Raw genomic sequence first — 23,065 nt, 5'->3', positions numbered from 1 at the left:
GCCTACTCGCTGGTGTGGTGGTGTGAGAAGCAGAAACGGCCTTGACTCTGTGTAAGCACTGCTCAGCAATAGCAAAAACATCCCTGTATTATCAACACTGTTTTCAGCACAAATCCAAAACATAGCCCCATACTAGCTACGATGAAGAAAATTAACTCTATCCCAGCCAAAACCAGCACAGGGATACAGGGGATCCGAGGCCCTCCAACTGAAAAAGAGATATTGGCAGCATATGAAGGGGTTTGAGCGGCCTCGGAAGTGGTTGGTACTGAAGCACAGCTCCTCCTGGCACCCCGACTGCCGGTGCTGGGCTGGATGTTCAAACGGAGGATCCCCTGTACACATCATGCAACTGATGCTACGTGGAGTAAGTGGGTCGCACTGATCACACAAGGGGCTCGAATAGGAAGCCCCAGTCACCCAGGAATCTTGGAAGTGATCATGGACTGGCCAGAAGGCAAATATTTCGGAATATCGCCAGAGGAGGAGGTGACGTGTGCTGAAGAGGCCCCACTATATAATGAACTGCCAGAAATGAGAAGCAATATGCCCTGTTCACTGATGGGTCCTGTCGTCTTGTGGGAAAGCATCAGAGGTAGAAGCCTGCTGTGTGGAGTCCTATACAACAAGTGGCAGAAACTGCTGAAGGAGAAGGTGAATCGAGTCAGTTTGCAGAGGTGAAAGCCATCCAGCTGGCTTTAGACATTGCTGACCGAGAAAAGTGGCCAGTGCTCTATCTCTAGACTGTTTCATGGATGGTGGCAAATGCCCTGTGGGGGTGGTTGCAGCAATGGAAGCGGAGCAACTGGCAGCGCAGAGGCAATCCCATCTGGGCTGCCGCATTGTGGCAAGATATTGCTGCCCGGGTGGAGAACCTGGTTGTAAAAGTCCGTCACGTAGATGCTCACGTACCCAAGAGTCGGGCCAGTGAAGAACATCAAAACAACCAGCAGGTGGATGAGGCTGCTAAGATTGAAGTGGCTCAGGTGGATCTGGACTGGCAACAGAAGGGTGAATTATTTCTAGCTCGGTGGGCCCATGACACCTCAGGCCATCAAGGAAGAGATGCAACATACAGATGGGCTCGTGATCGAGGGGTGGACTTGACCATGGACACTATTGCGCAGGTTATCCATGAATGCGAAACATGCGCTGCAATCAAGCAAGCCAAGCGGTTAAAGCCCCTCTGGTATGGAGGACGATGGCTGAAATATAAATATGGGGAGGCCTGGCAGATCGATTATATCACACTCCCACAAACCCGCCAAGGCAAGCGCCACGTGCTTGCAATGGTGGAAGCAACCACCGGATAGCTGGAAACATATCCCGTGCCCCATGCCACTGCCCGGAACACTCTCCTGGGCCTTGAAAAGCAAGTCCTATGGCGACATGGCACCCCAGAAAGAATTGAGTCAGACAACGGGACTCATTTCCGAAACAACCTCATAGACACCTGGGCCAAAGAGCATGGCATTGAGTGGGTATATCACATCCCCTGTCATGCACCAACCTCCCAGAAAATTGAACGCTACAATGGACTGTTAAAGACTATACTGAGAGCAATGGGTGGTGGGACATTCAAACATTGGGGGACACATTTAGCAAAAGCCACCTGGTTAGTCAACACGAGGGGATCTGCCAATCGAGCTGGCCCTGCCCAGTTAAACCTTTTACGTACTGTAGAAGGGGATAAAGTCCCTGTAGGGCACGTAAAAAATATGCTGGGGAAGACAGTCTGGGTTATTCCTGCCTCGGGCAAAGGCAAACCCATCCATGGGATTGCTTTTGCTCAGGGACCTGGGTGCACTTGGTGGGTGATGCGGGAGGATGGGGAAGTCCGACGTGTACCTCAAGGGGATTTGATTTTGGGTGAGACTAGCCAATGATTTGAATTGTATGATGTTAATTGCTATATAATACTGTATGTCATCACTTCTATGGTGGCTATATGCCATATCAACAGTATTACAATAAGAACCACCCAGATTAATGAAGAATGAACTTTGATGAAACCGAGCAAAGTGCAGCGATGATAGAACCAGACAAGTGCCGCAGTGACGGGACCAGAACTGGCTTCAGCATGCAACAATCCAACACCACACACCATGTCTCCTGCCCTGAGGGACTGTTATGACAGATGGAGCCCAAAGTCATGGACTAAATGAACTCACCGAACATTTTTATAGGGATGGCCCATAGACTAAGGGAATGATATCTGTGTGTATATATATCAAAAGACAGGAAAAGTGTTGGTGATTAATGGGAATGTATTGGAAAGTGTGGGGACCTGGGCATGACGTAGATGGTATAGAATAAGGGGTGGATACTGTCCTGGTTTTGGCTGGGATAGAGTTAATTTTCTTCCTAGTAGCTGGTACAGTGCTGTGTTTTGGATTTAGGATGAGAATAATGTCGATAGCACACCGATGTTTTAGTTGTTGCTAAGTAGTGCTTACACTAGTCAAGGACTTTTCAGCTTCCCATGCCCTGCCAGCGGGAAGCTGGCGGGGGGGGGGGGGGGGGGGGGGGCGCGCACAGCCAGGACAGCTGACCCAAACTGGCGAAAGGGCTATTCCATACCATATGATGTCATGCTCAGTATATAAACTGGGGGCAGCTGGCTGGCAGGGGGCGACTGCTGCTTGGGAACTGGCTGGGCATCAGTCGGCAGGTGGTGAGCAATTGCTTTGTGCATCACTATTACTTACTTTGTATATTCTTTTATCATTATTATTATTTTTTTCCCTTCCTTTTCTGTCCTATTAAACTGTCTTTATCTCAACCCACGAATTTTACTTTTTTTTTTTATTATTTTTTTATTCTCTCTCTCTCTCTCTCCCCCATCCCACTGGGGGCGGGGAGTGAACCAACGGCTGTGTGGTGCTTAGCTGCCTGCCAGGTTAAACCACAACAGAGATGTGCTAGGATACCACATCTAGCCTCCAGCTCACCCTCCAGAATGTCACAGATCTCCCATAGGAAATCCAAGCAATTGCATGAGCTTTTTATTTGTACAACTAAGTTAGCTAGTAACATTTCTGCTACTGGGCTTTCCTTACGTATATTCTGTGAGGAAATAAGGGATGGAGAAAGATCAGTTTTAAAAATGTGTATTTATTTCCTGTGCTGTGTTTGCTCTAATTATTCATAGATTAAGACTACAGTCATTCAACTAAGTACTGAGTGGAATAGTTTTCAGGAAGGGCTTTTAACTGTTGTATGACAAAGTTTGCCTAGCTAGTAAAGGCACCATCAGTTGCATTCCCTACATAAAAGTGAGCAGAAAAAGAGATCAAACATTTTAGAAATGAAGAAAACAGAAATATGGGAGGTAGCGGACATCTTGTAATAAAATGCACGAGTTAACAAATGGTTGTAACTTTGGAAAACAAGCTACTTTCCACTTTTCTTGCAACAAATGCTATGTCAGAGGATCACAAATCTAAAGGAAAAATATTCATAAGATGAGACAATACAGTCTCATACAAGGGGGGGGTGTTGCTTCTCATTACCTAAATTATTTATGTAGAAAAGAATCAGAAAGGAGTGTGTCAAACTTATGATTGTAGGTGTATAATATCACCAATACAGAGATATCTATTTAAATCTAGATTGTGTAAAAGGTCAAAGCTAAAAGATACTCTGTATTACATTTGGATTCAGAAACTGTCATGTATAAGTTAAAGTTAAATAATTCAGACTCCTCCTCCACTGGAAGGCAAAACATAGTATTGAAGGATTGCAGTTTGCATACAGTGATGTTGCTAAGTAAACTCTAGAGGGAAAGAAATAGAATTTAATTCCAGAATGTTTCAAGTTATATTCACTTCTATATTCATTTATATTCAGATGCTGAACTAGCAAACTAGACATCCCATTTATTATTGTTGTTGTTATTACTATTATTATCATTAAGTTAGCAAAAAGGAAAAAGAAACAGTGGTGAAAAAAAATTGAATATTTATTTCTGGGAAGAACAAAAATGATTGTGAAGGGCGCTTTTGTTTCCCTTGCTTTCACTGTGGCAAGCTTTACTTGCTGTTTTTGTTCTGGCTGTTGTGCAGGTGGTTGACCAGATTAACACACTGACGTCTGACCTGCAGCTGGAAGATGAGATGATGGACAGTTCCAAAATGGATACACTCAACAGTAGCTACAGCAGCACAACAGCTTCCAGTTTGGAGAAAGTTAAGGTGAGGAGCGGTGCACCATCAAGCCCCCCCCCCGCATATCCCTCTGCAATCCTCACTGTGCTTCAGAAACCAAATCCACTCCTGCCACGACTGACGCTGGTTAAGTACGATAAGCCTCTGAGGCCACCTCCTTCAAACATCCCTGTCAAGACTAATGGGACCCTGCTTCGAAACAGGGGCTTGCCAGGAGGGTCAAACTGCATCTCAAATGGGGATATATCTTGTATACCAAACAGTAATTTGGAAAAAGTTGCAATTCAGCCTCTGATGCATAGACCTGAAAAAGAATGGTGTCCTCAGCCAGGAACAAGGGAACGGGTATGATTTAGTGAAAAAGTGCAGTACCATGGCTCTTGCCCAAACTGTGACATTCGGTATAACATTAAAAAACAGGGAGGTGCACTTGCACAGTGAGCCTGCCAGTGTGGCAGGAAAGCTCCCACACCAGTGCCCCTCCTATGCCACCTCCCCTGCCTTCATTTCCTCTAGAAAATGGTTGGTGATAAGTCCCAGTATTAGCTTTCCTCCTTCAAGACCTGCAACTGTGCCTCCACAAACTGCACCAAAAGCCCAGAACGCCATCTTGAGGAAATCAATCACTAAACCAGTGTGATGTATGCCACTTGAAAAAACTTTTTTTTTTTTTCCCCTATATATAAACATAAATAGGTAATGAGCACTTTCTACTCAAGCAATAAAAAGTCCCAATATATTACTCCCTGTGTCCAGTGAAGTGGCATAAGAATCACATGGTAAGTACAAAGTAAAATGCTTGTTGATTTTTACATGTACTCATCAAAAAAATGTCATTAAGAATCATAGAATCATAGAATAGTTGGGTTGGAAGGGCCCTTTAAAGGTCATCTAGTCCAACCCCCCCCCTGCAATTAGCAGGGACATCTTCAGCTAGATCAGGTTGCTCAGATCCCTGTCCAACCTGACCTGGAATGTTTCCAGGGATGGGGCATCCACCACCTCTCTGGGCAACCTGTTCCAGCGTTTCACCATCCTCAGCGGAAAAAATTTCTTCCTTCTATCTAGTCTGAATCTACCCTCTTTTAGTTTAAAACCATTACCCCTTGTCCTATCACTACAGGCCCTACTAAGAAGTCTGTCCCCATCTTTCTTATAAGCCCCCTTTAAGTATTGAAGGGCCGCAATAAGGTCTCCCTGGAGCCTTCTCTTCTCCAGGCTGAACAACCCTAAGAAAAATGATGCTGAGAAATGTTCTTGCTTTAGCTCATAGTTTGTAAACTTCTATTGCAGTTTCGTATCGCTAGCGTCGTTTAAAACAACAGTGAAAAGAAAGTTCAGCTTGAAAATACTACACGGCAATTCATGGTGTATTTTGGTGTACCTGACATAATGAATGACCACTGCTTCTGGGTTTTGGGAAACTTACTGTTTCTAGCAAATATGTTTTAAAATGTCATTTGACAAAGCAAAGTGGAATACCACATAATGACTTTTGACTGAATCTTAGCAAATGCATTTTTCTCTGCCTGACTGCTTGAGCAAAGGCATTGTGTTCAGAGCTGTGCAATGGGAGGTAATCATCAGACTTTCAGGCAGTTTGATCTTTGGTGTGGAAGAAATAATTGGAAGGTATATTGACATGACTTTGGAAAACTAAATTACCTTGCATTTTGTTTCCCAAAAGCTTAACGCTCTACAGCCAGGGTACAGAGTTTTCCAGAGCAGGCATAGTCACCTCTATTTCCATTGCTCCATCTACAAAGTGGTAGTAATATTTTTATTTCATGTGAGTCAGCTGTAGATTAAAGCAACAGTCCTGAATTTTTTACAAAGCTTTTGTCTCATGCAAATCTCTTTCTGAAGGCAAAGAAAAATTTGCCTTAGGCCTTCAGAGACATCCGCTTAATTAATGTAAAGAGCTTTGAAGTTGAAAAGCTCTGTGCAATTACAAAGCATTAACATTCAAAACGAGATATTTCACGTTATCACATTTTGGTGAACCCTATTCAATTCATATTCTTCTAGTTAAAAAAGTCTTCAGCATGTTTAATTATTTTATGAAAGCACATTCTTTTATTCTCAGAAAGAGAATTGTTGGGATCTAGAGTTTAAAACCCATGCAATCAGTGAAGAAAATCTGATAATAAATCTGTCAAAATTTACAAAAGTCATGCCAAATTAAGCTCTCAAATAGCCCAACAGCAGATGCTATATAAAATCAATATGTGCTTTTTAGCTGGAATATAAAACATACTCTATGGCTAGATCAAGGCTGGCTTCTCTAGTCTTACTACTCAAAACAGATTTTATATTTAGAATTCCACTTGCATATAGTAATAGGAATTAAACTGAAAACCAATCATCAAGTAGTTTCCCTGTATACACATTATTGTACATTCAGAGTATTTAATTTAAGCCAAAATAATAAAAACAATCAAAACAAAAATTCTAACAAATAATTACCCTTTGCAAACTTTTACAGTAAACAAAGGTTGAATTTTGTGCAAATATGCATTTAGGGTCTAAAGCTTCATGTTGTATTACTTGCATAAAAGTGGCAAAGCAAAGAAGTCATAATCTCATATGGTTAATCATGCTTTCCCCCAAAGTTCCCCACTTGCTTTTCATGATGCACTTCACATTTTGTATTGTTCTGTCCAATACCACTGCCTGAATCCTAGTCCCTCTTACCTGCTGCACGAGTTGCCTACTTGCCAGCTAGTCTAGCTTGATGCTCACTAGCAAACGTACACACACTCACATGCTCGTCTCACAGGCACGCCACATTCGCAAGTCCCCCTGGATACCAGCACGGCCCCTCCAACTGCTTGATATCCCTGCCTGGGCCCAGGGCCTCCTACTCACCGGATAGTCCAGCTTGAAGTTTGCTAGCAAATTATGCACGCACACCCCCATACACACCAGGTTTGGGGAAGATACACTCAGCCCCCTGCCCAACAGCCAGCACCAGGCATATGGGCTGTGACCAGTGGTCGTGCTCCAGCTGCTGGTGCTAAGCCCCTCACTCGCCTCATTCACACCAGTCCTTCCCAGTAGCTGGTTTTCCGGACACACACTGTTCCCTCCCCAGGTGCTGGTGGACAAGATGCCCACCCACTCCAGTAGCTGGCACTGAGACGTCACTCACTCCAGTAACTGACACAACAGGCCGTGGGGCACCTACACTCCTGGTCTGACTCCAGTTGCTGGCCCCAAATTTCACTCACACATGCACGAGTCTCAACCAGTAGCTGGCACTTAGTCCTTGCACCACACATATACACGGGATAGAGAATGAGATCACGCAGAGAGACAGCTAAGAAAAGATTTAATAAGGAGACAGGACAGACTGCAGTGATCAGGCACAGGGCTCAGTCAAACAAGCGGACTGACCGGCCCTATTTTACATATGACCTGGCGCCTTTTACACCCCTTTCTGTCTATTCCTCCTTTGTTCCTCCCTGCTCCCTCCCCCTTCACCTGCACATTCCCTCATCAGTTTACATAGTTCCACCTACTGCCCTCCAACATCCTGGACCCTCAGGTTTGCATCCTTATCAGTCGCAAAGTCCTGGTTTGCCTGCAGTTTCTTGATAACCCATCAATTAGTGTGACTGAGGAGGGTTTGTTTCTTGTCTTTGTCACCATTATGTTTGCCTGTCAGGTTTGTGTCTCCGTATAATTTGTTTATGTTTTCCCCCTTTTCCTTTGTATCCCATTTGACAAAGTCCTTTGTCAGATAATCTTACTGAAATAAACATTCCCACATTCCACATAGCCTTATCAATTAGTGTGACTGACTAGGTTTGGTTCTCATTTAGTGCCTCCCTATGTCCCTGTATGTTCTTGTTTATGGTTTCCTTTTTCTTATTATCGCCTTTTGCATTGAAAAGGTCCTTGTCCAGATACATTTAAAGGAGCAGACGCTCTCTCCTTCCACATACCCTTACGGAGAGCATACACGAACTCTTAAAAACTAATTTAATAATTTTTTCCTTCTTAAAAGAGCTACTGTGTAAAATAAATTACAGGAGAACATAAGCAGATGATTGATACTAAGGTCTCTGGTTGTCACAGGCTAAAGTGTTATATTTCACAGATTGAAGGACTCCTTCATGTGTCTGTTACAGATGAACATATTCATAGCTTTATAGTCAGTGCTTTTTCTCCTAATTATTCAGAATAAAGTTTCTGATGCCATCCTTTGTGCTTGAATATTGGGGGAGGGGCGAGAGAGTGAGCATTTTTTATGACATAGAAAAATATAAAGCTTTCCATCAGAAACCTATGTAGTTTCTTGTCAGAACTGGCCTAGTCTTCTAGAGTCTGATTTTAGCCTGAAGACTAAAAGGCTGAGGTCCCCCTGGGTCTCTAGACTTCCCACCAAAGTATTGATAGCTCAGGAGGTCTATTTTTATAGATCATAGTGTTGTCCCACAAGCAGGGTCCGGTACCTGGTGTGCAATAAGCCAATCGTACACACAGAGACGAGATATTTATTTAGCTCATGTTTGCGCAAAGATGGGTGCTAGGTGGTAATTCCACAAAGCTAGCACACCACACAAAAGAACTACAGCGTATTTATATTGTTACATGATTAGTAAAAAGCCCGCCTAAATTCATGCTCATTGGTTAGTTGTGTTCAAATTAGCCTTGCTTGCTATGTAAATTAGCAGGCATGCTCCTTGCAGGTGGGGGGGGGGGGGGCAAGTCTTTCCAGTCTTGAATTGTCTCGGTGGTCACGATCTCCCCCTGCCGCCTTTACCTTTCCCCTAGTTACCGCAGTTTTCTTGCTGACTTGTTTTTTTCGCAATCATCTAGCCTCCGACGCCTTCTAGGGCAGGATGTTCCCCTTCTATCAGTCTTCTAGTTCTTCTTCAAGGGCATAGTCGTTGTTTATACAAGGTAATCAGGCTAGTATAATGAAGACTACAGTCTAGGATAGGTATTAACCCAAACATATGGCTACAATAGTAGTAACTCCATCAAATAATTGAAATAAAACACTTCTTTCCTGAAACAATTTTAATGGTATATTTGTTTCCATGAATTTGTTTTAAAGTGAAAGAAAAATTTTATCAAAACGCTATAATTCCTTACCAGTACAAACACTCCTAGACTGTGTCCAGGTCAAATCTTTAAGGCAGCATATATTGTGGGCAAGAAAATCTTACAGAATGATTCTGCTGCAAATGTAAAAGCTGTTTTGTGTGTTTGTTTAATGGAGCATAGGATTGCTTGGTGCTCTCATATCAGCCCTTATTTCCCCAGTGGATGTTAACAGGATGTTGTGTACAAATTTGGAAGTGTAATTTGCCTTTTGTACAAATCAACCACTTGATTTTTTTCATCTGTTTCTAAAGAGTTATAGTATTAAATGTGTAGCTAACACCAAACAGTAAAATATGGGAAAGAAAGCTTTGCATACTGCAAATGTCCAAATACATGACCAGCAAATATTTCTTAAAATATATTCATTGGTAGGTTTAAACATGGTTAGAAATCTGCTTGAAGGGAAACTGGGAATGAGGTATTTAAAATACCATAACTCTGCTATTTTAAAATGTAGGAAAAATATTACTGAGTTTCTTTCATCCACTTATCTACGTTTTAAGCTCTAAGTGTGTAATACTCCTGATAGAAATGGGTAATCTCTGCCCCTAGAGAATTTACTAGTCTAGATTCAAGATATGTCTGACACCATCACGCTAATTTTATACTAGCTGACTTAGGTACAAGAAAATATAGAACTGGAAGGACCATATAGAGTTGAGTCCTACAATATAATGCATATCCATGCATTATTTATAGGGACTTAAAGGGATAAAAGGCTATCTAAAGAGATAAAACACAGAGTTCTCACATTTATACGACACTCGCATGTATACAATAATTTTAATGTTTTTAGCTTGTTTTTCATCAGTAATGAGGCAAAAATCAAGTGATTTGGAGGAAAAGCAGATTAAAGAATGCTGCTGAACAGGTGTCAGAAGTGGGAAGGTGAAGTAAAAGAGATATAAAAGCCTTTTTCCAAATGATTAAAATACACATTTTATTTTAGCTTCACCAGAGTGGTGTGTTAGAAATGCAAAGGTTTATTTTTTACTATAAGATGGTAGAGGTAGACTTACTGAGGTCAACCCTGCATAACAGGACTAGTCTGAAGAGTTGAAAGTGGATGGTACATCTTAACGTCCCTGTGTTTTTCCCTCAGGACAGATATTGTTCATTTGACTGTCGTTCCATGGTCATTTATAATTGGGTTGTGTCTTCCAGGCAGCTTTGCCATGCAACTTCGATCTGGTGCAGGTCTGCAAATTTGGTGACATTTCAGTTGAACTAGCCTGGGCATGCAGTGTGTTTCTGGTTGTATGTGTCAGGTTGCCTAGCATCACAGGATGCTCTGGGTTCTACCCACTGCCTGTTCTCCCCCAGGTGGAGTGGTTTGTCCTTGGAAGAGCATCCCAGGCACTGCCAGACTGCATTTGCTGTTTTCATGTCTCAGCTTGGACACAACCAAGCTTCTCATAGAAGGAACAAGACATCTTAGGACTCCATTATTACCCCTGGCCTTGTTGTAGGCCTCCTTCAGAGTCTTGCCCTGCTTGGCTCATGCATGTCCCTCATGACGGACTTCCTGGTTCTCACACTTCAGAAAGAAGAGGCTCACTAAAGTGCTGCTAAAGGTATTTAGTCACGTCAGCACTTTTACTTGAGGTGTGATGGCAGGAGAGGCAGTTAAATTGTGATTAAGAACTATGAAAGACATAGTGGAGTGCAGGAAGGATCAGTTTGGCCCAAAGACCTGAAATGTGCTTCTGCTTCTGTGGGCATAGCATAAATGTTGCCCTGGTTCATGTCCCTGAATAGGTGTAAATGGTTCCTCTTAAGGATTTTTTTAGAAGATCACACGAAGATATGTGGGTGCCATCTTACATGAGTCATGATATATCCACATTGATGTCTTTGTACAGTGGTAGTATGGTAGCTGTTAGAGTAACTCTCATGGATTAGATCAATAAAGAGTTACTTCTTTCAATGAGTGATCATCTTTCACCTCCTTTACCAGTTCAAAGCACATCTTCCTAGCAGAAAGTTATTAATAGATCACAGCCATCACAATACAACAGTTAACAAAATAAGGATAGGAATGTTTTAGCTATCATGCAAAAAATGCTGTAGGCTTTGAAGCAAAGATAATGTAGTACTAGGAAAAATGTATGCAAAGTGGCTTCTACAGAAAACATATATTAAAAGTTTGCAGATGGCAAATGTTCTCTGTTACTACCTTTTAGAGAAAGTATTTAGCACAGAGGTCTTCTGCTTGAGTATCGAGAATTTGATTTTAATGTAGTCAAGTGCAGTGCTACATGCCTGGCCACTTGGGTTAGACTTGCTGACTTTAGTGGCTATATGATGAAGCAGTGATTCCTAGAGACTTGTTAGTCCTGGTGTGGTGGGTTGACCTTGGCTGATCACCAGGTGCCCACCAAGCTGCTCTATCGCTCCCCCTCCTCAATAGGACAAGTGGAGAAAATACGATGAAAAGCTCATGGGTTGAGATAAGGACAGGGAGGTCGCTTACCAATTACCGCCATGGGCAAAACAGACTCCACTTGGGGAAACTAATTTAATTTATTGCCAATTAATAACAGATTAGGATAGTGAGAAACAAAGACAAAACTAAAAACACCTCCCCCCCCATCCCCTCCCACTTCTTCCCAGGCTCAACTTCACTCATAACTCTTCTACCTCCTCCACCCCTGTCCCAGCAGTGCGGGGTGGGGGGGGGGGGATGGGGAATGGGGGGGGGGTGCAGTCAGTTCATGACAGTTCATCTCTGTCGCTCCTTCCTCCTCACGCTCTTCCCCTGCTCCAACATGGGATCTCTCCCACAGGATACAGTCCTTCATGAACGACTGCAGCGTGGGTCCTTCCCACGGGCTGCAGTTGTTCAAGAACTACTCCAGCATGGATCCTTTCCATGGGGTACAGTCCATCAGGAACAGACTGCTCCAGCGTGGATCTGCAGTTCCTGCCAGAAAACCTGCTCCTGCATGGGGTCTCCATCGTCTGCAGTGTGGGTATCTGCACCACCATGGTCCTCCATGGACTACAGGGAGACAACCTGTTTCACCATGGTCATCTCCATGGGCTGCAGGGGAATCTCTGCTCTGGCACATGGAGCACCTCCTTCCCCTCCTTCTTCACTGACCTTTGTGTCTGCACGATTGTTCCTCTCAAATTTCTTCTCACTCCTCTCTCACAGCTTTTTTTACCCTTGCTTAAATATGTTATCACAGAGCCACCATCAACTTCAGCTTTGGCCAGCGGTGGGTCTGTGTGCTGGTTTTGGCTGGGATAGAGTTAATTTTCTTCATCGTAGCTAGTATGGGGCTATGTTTTGGATTTGTGCTGAAAACAGTGTTGATAATACAGGGATGTTTTCGTTATTGCTGGAGCAGTGCTTACACAGAGCCAAGGCCTTTTCTGCTTCTGCCACTGCCCCACCAGCAAGTAGGCTGGGCGTGCGCAAGAAGTTGGGAGGGGATACAACCAGGAGAGCTGACCCCCAACTGACCAAAGGGATATTCCATACCATATGACATCATGCTCAGCATATAAAGCTGGGGGGGGGGGGAAGAAGAAGGAAGGGGGGGGGTGCTTGGAGTGATGGCGTTTGTCTTCTCAAGTAACTGTTACGTGTGATGGAGCTCTGCTTTCCTGGAGATGGCTGAATACTTGCTGGCCGATGGGAAGTAGTGAATGAATTCCTTGTTTTGCTTTGCTTGCATGCGCAGCTTTTACTTTACCTGTTAAACTGTCTTTATCTCAACCCACGAGTTTTCTCACTTTTACTCTTTCGATTCTCTCCCCCATCCCGGGGGGGGGGAGTGAGCGAGCGGCTGTGTGGTGCTTGGTTGCCAGCTGCGGTTAAACCACGACAGTCTGTTTTGGAGCCAGCTGGAACTGGCTCTGTCCAAGGGCAGCTCTTGGTCTCTACTTACCCAGGCCACCCCTGCAGTGTTGTCCCCTGCTCCAACCTTGCCAAGTAAACCCAATACAGTACATTACAGCATTTTAAATGCTTCAATATTTCTCACATTGTCTTTCCCTGAGAGACTCTAACAGTTGAAGTACTAGTGAAAACCTGACTTTCTGAAAGATGAAAATAGCAGTCAAGAGTAGAATAATTGCAGTGAAATTTTGTTAAACATATGTAATATCAATTATTACTGAGCCGTTTAGGACTCATTTGATAAAGATTCACTGCTTCTAGGTCTTTTGACAAATAAGGTAATTGTTCACAATAAGAAATTTTGAGGGTCTTCCAAGACTTTATATGAAATGTTTTGTGCTTTTACAAGCATTGCAATAAGAATTGATTAGTAACACTGTTATTAGACTCTACAGGAAAACTTGTGTAGGCCAATAAGCCAAATTGTGATGATGCATTTATTTCCATACTTGACATTTTTGCAACCACAGTCATACTATGATACTGAGAAACTAAAGTATATCACTCTATGAAAGATTTCCCTAAAACTCTTCAGTAATTACACTTCCTGGTGATAAGCAAAAGAATACACATATGATGATTCATAATTTGCAGTTTATACATTTGAAATCTGTATAAACAACTTAATATGATCCTGAATCCATTAGAAACTAACAATTTGTTTTTTTCTGTGGTGGTCTTAGTTTTAAAAACAACAGTATTATTTTAAGACTATGTGTAACTTGCAGACTTGTAAATATATGCTACTTGAAGAATAGCTATAGTCTTTGACAACTATTTAAAATTGTTTTTTGCAGAAATGGGAAAATTTGTCATAAGATACTGAAAGGATGCTTTTCTTAGAATTTTATAAAGCATTGTTCTAGTTAGGAAAATCTGTATATAGAATATATTGAATAAATTATGTATATGCATGAAAAGGAAAATTATATTGTGTATTACTGGCAGAAAGACATGAAAAACTTGTGTTAGAAAAATAAGAATCTAGTGTCTTCATCTGAATGCCAGTATTTAACATTTACTTCATCTTTGTTAGACATCTTAAACCACACATATTTACATTTTTGTTTTATTGTCATTTATATTTGAATATATCACTGTATTATTATACAGGCCAATTATGCTCATGCAAAAGTACAGAAAACAGCAGGCTCTGTTCCAAGTAGTTTATAATCTAATATAATCTGAGGTCAATTCTGATCACATTTACACTTGAGAATAAATCTACTAAAACTGTTTGCCATTCCTCTACATGGGAAATCACTTTTAGAATCTGAATTTCATTGCTAAAGCAGAAGAAGCATTAAAGATGAAAAAAGTTGAAGTAAAACAGTAAATATGATAAGCAAAATACCATAAAAGCTTAAGGCTCAAAATGTAAATTTGTAGTATTAATGCATTTTGCCTCTACTGTTCATTTTCTCCCTGTTCCTTTTTCTGTTATTCAGTTTCAACTATATGAAAAATATGCTTTTCAAACACTTTTTTAAGGCTGGGGGAACAAGAAATAAGATTGTAAATAAATTACATCTTACTTATTGATCTCTAGAAAGAAGATGATGTGGTGGTCTTTTAGTCTGAACTTATAGGCTGAGGCAGGGAAAAAAAAAGCATTTATATATACTAGTAGCTCTTTTAACGGGTTTATTTGTCTATTACTCATAAACCATAAATGTAGGAGACTAATTACTTCTCTCTCAGACATGCGATTCCCGCACCTCTCAAGTGGATGGTCCTCAAGGCAGGGACTGGGGGAGCAAAGTCACTGTAAGAGAAGATCAGGTTCAAGAATACCTGAGGAACCTGAACATACATAAGTCTATGGGACCCGACGAGATGCATCCCAGAGTCCTGAGGGAATTGGCTGATGTAGTTGCCAATGTAGTCTCCGTTGGTATTTGAAAAGTCATGGCAGTCAGGCTAAGTCCCCAGTGACTGGAAAAGGGGAAACATTGCACCCATTTTTTAAAAAGGGTAGAAAGGAGGACCCTGGGAACTACCAACCTGTCAGCCTCACGTCTGTGCCTGGAAAGATCATGGAGCAGATCCTCCTGGAAGCTATGCTAAGGCACATGGAGGACAGGGAGGTGATTTGAGATAGCCAGCGTGGCTTCACCAAGGGCAAGTCCTGCCTGACGAACCTAATGGTCTTCTATGATGGGGTGACTACATCAGGGGACAAGGGAAGAGCTACAGATGTCACCTATCTGGACCTCTGTAAGGCCTTTGACACGGTCCCCCACAACATCCTTCTCTCTAAACTGGAGAGGTATGGAGTTGATGGGTGGACTGTCCGGTGGGTGAGGAATTGGTTAGATGGTCGCATCCAGAGCGCAGTGGTCAACGGCTCAATGTCCAGATGGAGGTTGGTGACGAGTGGCATCCTGCAGGGGTCCGTATTGGGACCGGTACTGTTTAATATCTTCATCAGTGACATAGACAGTGGGATCGAGTGCACCCTCAGCAACTTTGCAGATGACACCAAGCTGAGTGGTGCGGTCGACACGCCAGAGGGATGGGATGCCATCCAGAGGGACCTGGACAAGCTCGAGAAGTGGGCCCGTGTGAACCTCATGAGGTTTAACAGGGCCAAGTGCAAGGTCCTGCACCTGGGTCGGAGCAACCCCCGGTATCAATACAGGCTGGGGGATGAAGGGATTGAGAGCAGCCCTGCCGAGAAGGACTTGGGGGTACTGGTGGAGGAAAAGCTGGACATGAGCCAGCAATCTGCGCTCACAGCCCAGAAGGCCAATCGTATCCTGGGCTGCATCAAATGTCCCTGCCCATGGCGGGGGGGGGGGGGGGGGGGGGGGGGGGGGTTGGACTAGATGACCTTTAGAGGTCCCTTCCAACCCAAACTATTCTATGATTCTATAAGCTTCCCCCATGTCCAATAGAGCCAATGCCAGCTGGCTCCTAGATGGACCCGCCACTCACCAAAGCTCAGGCAGTCAGTGATGGTGGTAGCGCCTCTGTGATAACATATTGGGGGGGGGGGGGGGGGGGGGGGGGGGGGGCGGGAAGAACCCAAACCTGTGCAACAACAGCCAGAAGAGAGGAGTGAGAATATGTGAGATAAACAACTATGCGGACACCAAGGTCAGTGAAGAAGGAGGGGGAGGAGGTGCTCCAGGCACCGGGGCAGAGATTCCCCTGCAGCCTGTGGTGAAGACCATTGTGACGCAGGTTGTCCCCCTGCAGCCCATGGAGGTTAATGGTGGAGCAGATATCCACCTGCAGCCTGTGGAGGACCCCACGCTGGAGCAGGTGGATGTGCCCGAAGGAGGCTGTGACCCCGTGGGAAGCCCGAGCTGGAGCAGGTTCCTGGCAGGACCTGTGGACCCGTGGAGAGAGAGAGGAGCCCATTCTGGAGCAGGTTTGCTGGCAGGACTTGTGACCCTGTGGGGGACCCACACTGGAGCAGTCTGTTCCTGAAGGACTGCAGACCATGGGAAGGATCCACGTTGGAGAAGCTCGTGAAGGACTGTCTCCCGTGGGTGAGACACCCCCCCCTTCCCCCCGCCGGAGCAGGGGAAGAGTGTGAGGAGGAAGAAGTGGCAGACACATGTGATGAACTGAGCGTAACCCCCATTCCCCGCGCCGCCGCCCCCCCCCCCTCCCCCGCCACTCAGGGGAAGGAGGTAGAGAAATCAGGAGTGAAGTTGAGCCTGGGAAGAAGGGAGGGGTGGGGAAAAGGTGTTTTAAGATTTAGTTTTTATTTCTCATTATCCTACTCTGATTTGATTAGTAATAAATTAATTTCCCCGAGTTGAGTCTGTTTTGCCCATGACGGTAATTGGTGAGTGATCTCTCCCTGTCCTTATCTTGACCCATGAGCCTTTCGTTATATTTTCTCTCCCCTGTCCACCTAAGGAGGGGGAGTGATAGAGTGGCTTGGTGGGCACCTGGTGTCCAGCCAAGGTCAACAAAGGGAGTCACACTGCCTCAAGGAGTTCCTTGTCTCCTTTCATGGAAGACACATGGTAGTCTACCCGAGCAGTTGCATCTATTCACTATATGCATTTGGTATACATAAAGACATGTCTCATTGCTTGGGAATTTATAGATGTGGAAATGGTGGGGTTTAGCCCATATATAAAAATGTACCTATATACACACACACTTTAAAAGACAAATTATTCTTTGAATTGGAAGCTAGGCATTTTGTGCTCAGATACTACAATGTTACATAGCAGATTCTGAAGAACGGATACATATATTTTATACCAATATTTCTAGAGCTGTCTTGAAACCAGGATTAAGTGACGTTACTATTAATTCAAATACCACTGTACTTTGAGGGTCTCAACTGTCTAGAAGCCTGATAGTAAGATATAATGGCTTAATTTTCAAGTCATTTCTCTTTTTGTCATTGGTTCGAGTACTTTCTTTCATGTTAGTCTTCATATAAGGTACACCCTCCATAGCCATGATACTCCTCCACTTCTAACTGCTTTCCCCTTTTATAGGAAGGACAATATAGAAAGATGGCATTGCGGCTTTCTGCTATATGAAATTGTTGTGGCTTTCTATAGCTCTCAATTACCTGTCACCAAAGACACCAGCTACTGGTCACACATTACAAATTCTCCCTCTCATATTTTTCTCTTTTTCTGAAATTTCTGAAAATGCCTGACTTTTTGGAACATAGTGATATAAAACAGCAAGCAATCTTTCCCAGTTGGATACTTTTCATGGATGTACTGAACCACTAGTAAGTAAATAAATAAAAGAGACATAGTCCTATAGATGGAAGCAATAGAAAATACTAGGTGATCTTTTCTCAGGGATTTCTTTGGATAAGTTTTCCAGGTAACTGAAATCACTGCAAAGACATTCAAGCTTACGAAAGCAATCAGAAACTAGATGTCGCTGTTGATATAGGAATTTACTGGAAACATTGCTACAGAAAGTAGCCTGAATATTTGTTTCCTTTGCTGTCTATGGGTTAACCCCAGTAGGCAGCTAAGCCCCACACAGCCACTTGCTCACTCCCCCCCTCCAGTGGGATGAGGGAGAGAATTGAAAGGGTAAAAGTGAGAAAAACTCGTGGGTTCAGATAAAGACAGTTTAAGAGGGGAAAGCAAAAGCTGCATGCATGCGCAAACCAAAATAAGGAAAAAATTCACTATTTTCCATCAACAGGCAGATGTTTAGCCATTTCCAGGAAAGCAGGGCTTCATCTTGCGTAATATCCATTACTTCCATACTTGGGAAGATATAACTCTGAACGCCCCCCCGTTCCTTCTTCTTCCCCAGCTTTATATGCTGAGCATGACATCATATGGCATGGAATATCCCTTTGGTCAGTTGGGGTCAGCTGTCCCAGCTGTGTCCCCTCCCAACTGCTTGTGCGCAACCCCCCCACCCCCCCCCACTCGCTGGTGGAGTGGTGTGAGAAGCAGAAAAAGCCTTGACTCTGTGTAAGCACTGTTCAACAATAACAGAAACATCCCTATGTTATTAACACTGTTTTCAGCACAAACCCAAAATATAGCCCCATACAAGCTACTATGAAAATGTGTGAGCCGGCACAGGCAGGACGCAGGAACAACCACAAAACCATGGATGAAATGCAAAGAGTAAATTTACTTTCATTACCTCGCCAACCGGGGGATTCCCCAAAGCAGCACCCGGGCAGAGGCACACAAGCAGGGACACAGGCACTGCAGAGCTCGGTCCATGCCAGAGGATCGCCAAACCTGCTGTTTTCACCTGTATATCAGGGATTTGCGCAGGCGTAGTTTACCACAGCAGGGCAGGAATCTCAAGCATGTTCGATAGGGTGCCTCTGAGTCTATCACAGGCCTATGTTATCCAAACACAGATGGTCTACTTGTCCAACATACAAAGCTAAACAACAATTAGTATGATATATGTGGGGCTGTTTTGTTTTTTTTTTTTTTTTTTCCAACACCCCAGCTGCAAGTCACTTGAGCGTGTTCACAATCCTCCTCGCCAATCTTCTGTTATTTCCCCACATTCCACCACCTTCCGCTGGGGCTGGCAAAGCTGGAGGTGTCCATTTGGGCTTGTGGGCTGTAGGGCAGGGGAATTTACAGAGGCACGTAATAAACACATATAGAAAAAGGAATAAACATATCTCTACAATAATGCTTTGAATCAGGTGTCCCACCCATCCTGTCAGGGAATTAAACCACTCAGCCAGCCAGGCACCACCAGTATGTTTCATTAAGTCCTGGAGATGTTGAATGTCATCCTCTACGCTGGCTGATTCATCAGTTTTGTTGAAGCAACACATGCCTTCAAACTCAGAGCAGCGTTTATGGTGTCGAAGAAGGAGATGATAGTCCACCGCCAATCGATTTTGTAATGTTTCTTGGCATACAGCTGTTACCTACTCAGAAAAAATAGCAATGAGAAACATTAATATCAAAAGCACTTAGCATAGCATAATTCTGTAATACAGCTACTGGGGTTGGCACGCCAATGAAACACATTGTCAAGAGATCTGCAGCTGTTAATCCTCCCTCAATACAAAAGGCAGATGAGTTAGTTACAGTAGAGGCCAACCAGATCTAAGTATTTGCATACTGATCTCGCGGAAATGTATCCAGGGCATGTGCCTGTAGTACGACTACAAAGCACGACGAGCCAACCTGTGATAAGGGAGGAAAACGGGAGTATCATCTCCTTCCAGTAATACATACACCGTTGCTCCAGCTCCTTCAGCTAATATCACTCTGGGTTTGATACCCTGATGTGGGGTAATTGCCCACACAGATTGAAGAGCGATGGCTTGCGCTTTTTCAGATTGAACTTCAATTTGATGTTGGGTTCATGACACCAATAACACTGTTCCAATGCTATCTCCTCTAGATAAGGCACAGGTATTCGTCGAAGATACCTGAAATACAAGAACTTGAGAATCTGATATCAACAGAGGATGTAAAGTAAGAGGAGAAGTTGGGGTACAGAATCCTATGGCATTCTCAGGGGTTATTATATGAATCTTGAAGTCTAGACTAATAGGTTGCGGTCCCGCCATGCAATCCATCGGTGTAAACAATTCCATTTCCCCTGTAGTTAATATTTTGGGAGAGATGCCATCTGGAAGAATTTCAAGCCTCACCATGTTTTGTACTGAAGGTGTTGTAATATGATCATAGGGTGCTTGATTATGAACGTTCCAGCTGTTTAACAAAAAAAATACTTCAGTAAAATGTGAACTCCAATGTTGTAAACTTTTAGTACTGGTTAGCTTTTTTAATTGTTCCTTCAACATCCCATTCATTCTTTCAATCAAGCCATTAGCTTGGGGATGGTAGGCAATGTGGAATATCCAATCTATCCCTAGCCCTTGAGCACAATCTTGGACATTATGTCCACTAAAGTGTGTTCCTTGGTCACTTTGTATTTGGTGAGAAGACCCATACTGATGAATGAGTTGTTCTAATGCTTCAGTTGTGTTTTATTGATTAGCATATTTGGTGGGTTTAGCAAAAAAACCAGTCCTGACACTGTATCCACAGCAGTGAATACCTATTGCCCCCCCCCCCCCCCCCCCGACAGGGGCAGGGGGCCCATGTAATTGACCTTCCACGTATTCAAGGCCCATTGACCTAGTTTTATCTTTCCCCATGGCCTATATAATGCTCTTAAATGTACCTGCGTACATGTGGGAATGGGAATCTCACTAAGGGACATTCCTGAGTTTGATTTTAATGAGCAAACACTGTACCACCTGGCATGACAAGGCACTTAAGCAGAAAACAACGGAGAAAGGAATGTGCAGCTGGAAGGAGAAAAACAAGATAAAGACCATGAAGGCATTTCGCATGATCAGGAAGAACGGGCCAATCTGCTAGAGCATAGATGCGCGTGAACGCAAGGCTATAACCTATCTGCAAGCTGCAGGTAGCGCGTGTGTACTTCTGCTTGCTATAAAAGATGCTAACAAAAAGCAATAAAGGTCTTTGGTTGCCGTCTCTGCCGGAGTCCGTGCCGCTTTTCACCCCCACAAATGGCGCCCAACGTGGGGCGAAAATGCTGGAACAGAGCACCGGTGGGGAGCCAGCTGAACGAGTCATAGCCAGCGGGAGACAGAGCAGTCTCAGGAAAGAGCTGGAGCCGGAACTTTGAATCATCGCCTCGTTGGAGCAGAGGTGAGCAGCTGGGAAACTTAAAATGGGATCGCAACTAACTAAGGAGGAGGAATCTATACTATGTATTATTAAGAAACTGTTAGAAAAGCGTGGAGTTAAGTATGATGACCATACCCTCCGCCTATTGCTTTCATGGCTAAAACGAAAGGGAATTCCCCTTGATTCGGCTACTGCTTTTAACGGCGAGCGGGAGACCCGCTACGGGGCGCGGGACTTGCTCAGTTAATGGGGGAGGACCCTGTCAATACGCCGCAACTGCAGGCACGGCTGGCGCCTGAAATTTTAAGACAATCAGCAGACCTTGCGTTTCAAGCAATGCTAAAGGTCCCTGACACAGGACGACCGGTAAAATCTTTTACTAGCATTAAGCAAGGGAGCAACGAACCTTATATGGATTTTATCGACAAGCTCCAAGAAGCTATTCAAAACCAAATACAAAATCCTGAAGCCAAAGAGGCATTGCTTATGAAATTGGCTATAGAAAATGCCAATGAGGACTGTAAAAGAGTCTTACAGACATTGCGAAATCCGACCATAATAGACATGCTTGACGCGTGCAATCGTGTGGGTTCAATTACACATAAGAATGAGGTTTTTGCAGCCTGTTTAGCCGCTGCCTTACGTCCCGGTAACAAAGCGTGTCTCCGCTGTGGAAACTCGGGGCATTTTAAACGGCAGTGTCCTGAGAATCCTGTACAGAAGGGAGGATCGGAAGGAATTCAGCAGCCCCCTGGTATTTGCCCACGCTGCCGCAAGGGGAGGCACTATGTTAATCAATGCCGGTCGAAATACGATCTCCGCGGTCGACCCTTGTCAGGAAACGGGAAGTCGAGCGCGAGGCGGGGGCGCGCACCGACACAAATGCCACCCCAAAATCCCCAACCCCAAAACCCCATGAGACCGCTGTCTCAGCAGGCCTGGATCACCTCAAGGCCAGACCCATCGGCAGTGCCGGAGTGGATGTCTCCACAGCCACCAACCTCTCTATAAACGATCAGACTGTGCACAGGGTGCCCCTCAATGTGAGAGGCCCCCTTGGCCAGGGGCTGAGTGCCCTATTGGTGGGGAGGTCCAGTGCTACTATGCAGGGTTTGTTTGTGTTACCTGGGGTTATCGACTCTGATTATACGGGACAGCTGCAAGCGTTGCTATGGACCCCCTCTCCTCCAGTGTTTATTCCAGCTGGAAGCAGGATTGCACAGCTAGTTCCTTTTAAGAGTATGGTTCGTAATCGGGATCCTATTTCCCGGGGAGCTGGTGGATTTGGGTCCACAGGTGAACCAAATATTTTTTGGACTCAGCTTGTCCAAAGAACTCAGCCCACTTTGACCTGCACTCTAAAGAATAAAGGCAGCAAACCGGAACAACTGGTAGTGAAGGGAATGATAGATACAGGGGCAGACGTTACTATCATCAGTACTGCAAAGTGGCCTGGATCATGGGAAACCATCCCGGTCAACACGGGGCTAGTGGGAATCGGAGGCCTGTCGACGTCCTGGCAGAGTGCCAACTTAATACAGATTGTAAGCCCGGAAGGACAGGTTGCAACTATTCGACCTTTTGTGGTTCCTGCGCCGTTAAACCTGTGGGGACGAGATGTCTTGAGCACTTGGGGACTAGTGATTGGCACTGCTGATCCGCATCAACATTTTTAGCGGGGGGTCACTGGCGCTCGGCCCACCGTTCGACTCACATGGCTCACCGATCAGCCAGTGTGGGTGGATCAGTGGCCCCTATCACAGGAAAAGGCC

The 23,065-nt window shown here is 44.3% G+C and overlaps 1 pseudogene; it reads left to right on the top strand.

The window, feature by feature from the left end:
- Window positions 1-2,642: 2,642 nt before the first annotated feature.
- Window positions 2,643-23,065, top strand: part of LOC143171940 (protein Largen-like) — a 45,680-nt pseudogene continuing 25,257 nt past the window's right edge.

The sequence above is a fragment of the Aptenodytes patagonicus genome, chromosome W (genome assembly GCF_965638725.1).
Source record: "Aptenodytes patagonicus chromosome W, bAptPat1.pri.cur, whole genome shotgun sequence".
Taxonomy (NCBI): Eukaryota; Metazoa; Chordata; class Aves; order Sphenisciformes; family Spheniscidae; genus Aptenodytes; species Aptenodytes patagonicus.
This window is presented reverse-complemented; position numbering and strand designations above follow the sequence as displayed.